This window comes from Brassica oleracea, chromosome C6 (assembly GCF_000695525.1).
Source record: "Brassica oleracea var. oleracea cultivar TO1000 chromosome C6, BOL, whole genome shotgun sequence".
NCBI lineage: Eukaryota > Viridiplantae > Streptophyta > Magnoliopsida > Brassicales > Brassicaceae > Brassica > Brassica oleracea.
In genome coordinates, this window is record NC_027753.1 from 29,469,654 (window position 1) to 29,477,246 (window position 7,593).

Sequence of the window (7,593 nt, forward strand, 5' to 3'; positions counted from 1 at the left end):
GTAAGGGTAAAGGGATGAATATCATTTACTTAATTAACTTTCACAATATGGTTACTTACCTAACTAATTAACCCTTGCATAATCATTGTTTGATATTGCACCATATCATATGGTAGAATACAAAAACACTCGCATAAATTGGTTCTCTTTCTGTATATATAAATATGATTTTTATCACACTCTTTTAACCACAAAATAAATAAATAAGATGAAGTTTTGTGTAAAGAACAATTGTACTTATGTAATTTTATCATATCATTAACAAATTTTTTAGTCCATTTTTGTTGTTGTACACTGAAAGGATATATCCTTGCAAAGAGGAAAATAAAAGAGATGTCTCCAAAGAATGGATATATCAGATATTAATGATTTATAAATGGTATAGTTATTAGACATTAGTTAATAAGAAAATGACTTTCAAAATGCTGAATTTTAAAATTAAAGGAGAATGTGTGTAATGGTTATTCTAAGTAAAAGAGACCACATTGCTTCTTTGTGTTATGCTTTTCCCCATCTTATATTCTTTTGTTCTTTTGTGGAGAAATTCGCACCACTACTATCTTTTTCACACTTTAATTTGTTCCATCAATTTCGAAATTGTTTTCACTAATCTTGATATATAAAGGTACTAGTAACTTAATTTGTTAATTTATAACATCAAAAATATACAATATATATACTAGGATTGGTCCCCCCTACTGGCATGAAGTTATAAAAAAACTATTTTATATGAATTTACATTAAATATATGAAACATTTTTTAAGCGTGTTTTGGATTCAGTTTTCTTTATTTTACAGGTAGATGCTATGTGTACACTCAGATGTGTGATTAGGCAACATGTCTTGTTTTTGAGTCAATGACAATACTGTAGATGATCCTTTACAATGACATGGTTAAAAGATGTTAGTAATGCTTAGGTGACAATACAAACTAGATGAGAAAACAATCTATGCAATTACTGTGAGAATGCATTACCTAAGTAACCTAACTATCCCAATTGCATTGTCATTATTACATCTTGAACATGTAAAATATTATGTAGTTTTTTATATATATTATAGAATGTTGATCAAATTTTTATGTGCATACTACGGAAGATAGTGGAGAGGGAACATATTTGAAAAGTTTGTGAACTTTCAAAAATAACCTTATAGGTGAACTTCTTGAGAATGAATTCTAATCTCGTGAGAGGACATCATTTTCAGGAGAACTTCTCCAAGTTTCTTTAAAATAAATAATTAATTAAAATTTGATATGGTAAAATCTGTATTGTGAGAACACATGTAGATCAGTCTCTCAAACAACCTTCATAATAGTTGAACATAGGTACAACATATTGGTTGCTGACTTTCGGTGGATTAAGGTTGTTGCATATGCATGTCTTAAACTTCTTAATAGTGAACATTTAATCGCTATTTCATAGTCGTTTACTTTCTTTTGTATATGTAAATCATTTAGTTGTCATAAGAATAATTAGGCTTTTTGACAAGTGAGGATTTTCGTTATATGGTGAAAGTAAGAGGAGGAGGAACATATGACTAAAGCTTGCAACGAGTCGGAGCAGTCAAGATACAACGAGTCGACGAGAACATGAGACAGAGATGTTGACGATGTTTTGTATGCATTTTGTCATGATTTAGTTTATGTTTTTTTGTTCATGTTGTTTCAGTAGGTCTCCTTAAATTGCTGATCAAACTACCAAAATTTCAGAAATATTTGTAATTTATTCTTACACAACATCATGTAAAAAAATACAACTAAATTTCAGATTTATTTGCTCTGTATTCCTAAAGTCAAAACAATAGCAATAATTGAAGTTTCGTTTGTTTCACTAGTTCCTGTTTTATTTTTGGTGTTTGGTAGCTTGGACATCTTTGTACCAGCCATGCCGCCATGGTACTAGAGCTTTTTGTTCTTGTTCTTGTTCTTCTTCCAATGAATGTACCAAGTGGAACAATTTTTTTCTTGAAGAAAGAACTTGTGGTCAGCAACATTGATAAGCTTTCCATCGTCCATATCAAACGTTCAGTCTAAATCTTCAAATCAAGCTTAGTTCTGAACTAAAAATGAATATTTAGTAATGATGGTTAGTGATTTCTATCGGCTGAGATTAACATTTTTATGTGCGTGTGTTCAGGTTCTCCCACACCCACATCGGAGTAGAGCACCTTTACAAGATATTGGTATACACGTTTAATTACCAAAGATACAAAGACGTATGTTGAGGATTCTATCGGTTTCCTGAAAGCTTCAATGTAGCTCAAATCGCAATCAATCAATCTGAGTGTGGAATCGAATCAAGTGAGAAATTAAACGACACAAGATTTTTTGTTAACCCGGTGTTCACCGCACTCCTCCGATGTGGAGAAGCCGCTATACTCACCGGAGAGAGAATTAGGTCTCTCAACCTTTCCAATAAATGAAACTGAGAAGAGTACAATCACCGGAGGTTACACTTGCGTTCTTCATGTCTCAGTTACAATCACCACGAGATACAAATGGAATGGAGGAAGAAGATACAAGAAGCTGAGCCTAGATACACAGAGAATCTCCTTCTCTCTCTCACCAGCTCCAACACTCTGTCGCGAGCTCTCTCACTACCTCGAGCTCTCAGTCGCGAGCTCTCTCACTCAGCCTTGACTCTCTCAATCCGGATCGAGCTCTCGCTCACAGTCTTGAGCTTTCTCAGCTCTCTTCTCAGATTCTGTTGCAGACGCTTGACGTCGTAACTCCTTCGTCTCTTGATGACGATGACTTGATGAAGCTCAGAAAATATCTTCAGCTTAAGTGGTTAATGACTCTCCACTTGAAGTTAGCCGAAGCATACCTAACTCACATGCCTTTCATCAGACCAACATTAGCTTGAGTAAACCTTCTCCTTGGCTGAGAGACTTAAAAGATAAGATGACATATTTCTACAATCTCCACCTTGTCATCGATCTTCTTCATGTATCTACCTTCCCTTGAGCTTTCTCCTCATGTACTTGAGCAAACTTGCTCATCTGCAACTCCCTGCAGATTCTTGCATCTTCTCAGCTCCATATAGCTTTGAATAAAGCATATTCAACTTCATCCATCTTTGAGCATCACTGCTCAGCTTCAATACTTCCTGAAATTAGTTTCCTCCAAGCATCTCAACCCGTATCCATCTTGATACAACCTGAAGACTTCCTTGCCACTGCTCTTTTGAACCTCTTACCGAAACTCCACCTCAACAGCTTGTCTTCATACAATCAATCACCATCAATGAACCAGACATGAAACTCACAAGGCATGGCTGTGATGTTAAACACTTTTTTTCATTCTTGAGCACTGTCTTCTTAAGTTGATAAACCTCTCTAACACAACCTTGTGTTAAGCTCAACTTCTTCATTGATCTTCCTTTGGCAGTTTCCACTTGAGACCACTTATCAGTAACTCAACACACTCCATAAGCTTCAACTTTGACTAGTATAGATTAGCCTATGACGCTTGACGTGTTACTGCAATTAAGGTCTTCAAATAATCTGCCAAAACCTGAACTGATGCTTGCTTGAAACTCTTTAGGAACTTGAATCTTTTTCCTCAAACCAGAAGCTCCTTGATTCAAAACTTTTGAAACCAATCTCAACAGCCAGTAGACACCAACTGCTTAACCTGCGATTTTCCTTACAACAACTTGAATGAACACACTGACTTGAACACCACTTTGCACCGCTGCTGTTGCCAACAGAACACGCCGCTTAACACAACACGGTTAAGAAGACTTTCGATACAAGATCTCTGCTCAAACTCTGCCCAACAAATCATTGCAACCCTGCAACCTGAATCCTCTGTAGACCCATTTGATTCACCTCAAAAAGCACCTGAGATCAGAATCAAAAATACTACTGACATCTCTTGCAGAAAACCAGAAACATATAAGTTTCCTCCCTGATTCAACTAGCCTTCTGTCTAGCCAAGTCAGCCTTGAAACCTGAACTTGAACCGATGTTGAAACTCAACAAATCATGCCCCATAGCTCCACCTTGTTGTGAGTACTTTCGACCCTACTTCCCTTTCCAATTCCCTGAGCAAACAAGACAGTACCAGTAGCTCGAAAAACAATTTGTGTACTCTTTAACCGTATCTCTCATCATAAGAACCTGAGATACTCAAGAGATACTTTCTTTACAGCTTCTTTCACATCAATATCGAGCCCATGATGTGTTTACCCTGCTGTGCCAGACCTGCAACACATTTAATAGTGTGTAAACTCCACCAAAAAATTTGGTACTTGCATCATAGATCTTCTCACAGCTGAACCGAAGACACTTCTTGGCTCAACAAATTTTCCTCTAGTGTTCTTCACACTTAGGCTCCACACTTGTTAATCCTGCAAGTGTCTTTCTTACTGAGAAGATTTCCACTTCCTTCTGATGCACACATACAACTTAGCACTTCTCAAGTTGCTGTCTCAGAAACCAGTTCATAACATGTTTCTTCTTCAGCCTTCTCTAGGACTTCAAACCAGTTGCACATGCTGTGAAAAGCCTTGCCTTTATGCTGTCTTCACACGCCACATTATACCTTCTGAAGTGATTTACTTTGAGAAACTTCAGCAAGCCCTAGCTTCTCTTAATTCTCGTTAGAGAAAAAAATACCAAGATCACTTCTATATACTTCATCTCAGACATTCACAAAACCTGCATGCAACTTTCTATTGTTTCAGCAACCTTGACTTCTTGTAGTTTTAGAGCCTGCTCACATTTGATTTATGCCAAAGCTCAGACTGATATTCATCAATCTTCACCTTATACCATAGATCAAAACACCTTTGATTTCTTCTCCAGCAAAGCCAACATAAACTTTTATTTACCGCTGCTCAAAACTCTGATCATACAAGATTCTTTGCTGAAAAATAGCTCCATCCAGAAACTGTGTTTCTCTCTGATTCTGCCTTGAAGTCACTGCACTTCAGATTCTCTTGTAGACACTGCACTTGGCTCTCTTCTCCTTCTTGTTACCACACAAGATCAGAATGAATCCCATAACCTGCTGAAATCTTATTAGCAGAACTTCTAAACCAACAACACTGCTCCACCTGAAGGCATAAGCAGCTGAGAAGACTTGAGAAATCCGTCTGAACCAGTAGCACTGCTCCCCCTGAAGCCAAAAAAACATCTGAAGATATGCACTACAACACTTGTAGAGGCAAGACTCCACCTGAAAACAGTAACCCCTCAGACCTCAACAAATTTCTCTTCACACATATCATCCATTCTCAGTCCTAAAACATTCCTGCACTTTAATCTTGATCCATTAAAGTGCTCTGTGTATTTGACTGAATACATGGCTTCTTGCTTCAAAATATGTGTCAAAACTTATGACAAAATATCTTCCTTTTGCAGCCATTTAACCTCAGTCACGTTTACCCAAGAAACCACCAAGAGTCATTGCTTCTTCAAAGCAATTCATGTACCACCAAACTGAAAATGCTTCAGACCATCTGCATCTTTTCTGAATTTTAACCAAAATCAGAACCCATGCGCTCTGCTCTTGTCTCATGTGCTCCACCTTCTTGTCTCTGAAACTTCAACCGGTCTTGGACTTGAGTTTCTGAAAACGTGAGCTACCATAACCTGAGACATTCCCGCAGATTTTAACTTGTAACATCCCTGTCCAAGAGGAAACAGAACCAGCAAAACCAATTTCTTACTTTCTTTTCCTGTGGAACACAAAACTAGAAACTTGCTCCCTGTTCTAGTTTCTTTATCACTGATATTCAATCAGCCTTGCTTCAGAGTTCATCACCTTTAATATTTTGTAGAAACACCTTTGAGTTTAGACAGTAAGATCTCTTCACCGAGCTTGCTCCTGTTCCTCACAACATCTCACCAAGCTGCTACTTGTTGACACCACAAATAAATCTTTGTACCAACATATACTTGCAAAAGGCTGTACATTCTTTGCCTTTGCTCTAGCTGCTTCTTCCCGGAGATACAACATGTTTCTGCATCACTAACTTGATGACTCTTTCGCTATCACCCGAAGCTTCTCATCTCACTCATCCAATGAGACTGACTTCTATCCTGAGACTGAACCCACGCAGAACCACTTCTGTTTATCACATTATTGCCACTGAAGAGTAGCCACAAATGTAACAGCCTTTATTCATTTAGTAGAAAGCCAGCCTTGTTGCTACCAGCTCTATTTCTGATCTTCTGATAACTCTGATCATCGCTACCTGAGCTCCTCATATCCACAAGAGTCTGATCCTTTACCCTTGTGACTGAACCTGCAGACCTTCAGCTCAAAACCTCTGAAAACTGAACCAACCTTAAAGCTTCAAAATATTGAACCTGTCTTGTTCCACAACTGAGTAAACCTCACTGTCATGCTTCTCTGCAACTTCCTTTCACTTGAATCCTGGAACCTTTAATCAACACCCAAATAGCCATTGAAACACATACCAACATCAACTTCTAAGGCGTCCCCTAGACCTGAGATTCATAAGTGCCACCAACTGCCATTTTCTCAATCTTCTGAAACAACACTGCATATTTCTTCCACAAACGACCTGACCAAAACACAATCTGACACCAGACCCGAGCCTTGATCATCCTTTGCAAAGATAACACACATTAGAATATGATTTACCAGCCATCACAGCCTCTCTCTGTGACTGCAGCAAAACAAGAACACCTTATCTTCAAGATTTTAGCCTGAAAAACTGATGAACTTGATTTGATTCAAGCTTCTTAAGCCACATTTGACTTAACCTGAATCAATCTTCAACACGAGATATCACCGGAGAGGATTATATCAGCAGCTGCGAAGAAGACGACGATCTCTCAGCCTTCATATCCTCCGATGAAAACGAAGGCACGCAGCTGGAACATGAGAAAGCAATGGTGAATCAAGAGCTATGATCTTTTCCTTGATCTCTCTATCTTGTACTTGCTTTCTCCTTCCTCTGAATACTCTCTCCCTCACTTTTGTAACTCGTTCTTGCTTCAGTCTTTATGGATCTTCCCCTTTTTGTGAACAGCGCAACATCGCTTACAAGTTTCTTTATCATAATCTCTCACCAGACTATGACTCTAGTCTCAACATAGATAACCTTGCTTCTGCACGTGGTTTCACAAACCACAAACCAACAGATCCGATTGGATCTTCCACCGTGAACGTTCTTTCCTCCGCTTCCGACGTCGTCTTCGTCTACCTCAAGCAAACGTCGCTTTCTTCTTCCTTTGACGTTGACGCTGCATAAAAAACGACATCAGCTTTGATTCGTCACACTTGATATGAGAGCGATGCGATCTCGAGACTACAGAACCTCTGATTTTTCTTCTTCATAATCGATCAAGCTTCGTTGCCATGAATCCTTGAATCGCCATAACCAACGCTCTGATACCACTTGTTGAGGATTCTATCGGTTTCCCGCAAGCTTCAATGTAGCTCAAATCGCAATCTAATCGCAAACAATCAATCTCAGTGTGGAATCGAATCAAGCGAGAAACGACACAAGATTTTTTGTTAACCCGGTGTTCACCGCACTCCTCCGATGTGGAGAAGCCGCTATACTCACCGGAGAGAGAATTAGGTCTCTCAACCTTTCCAATAGATGAAAC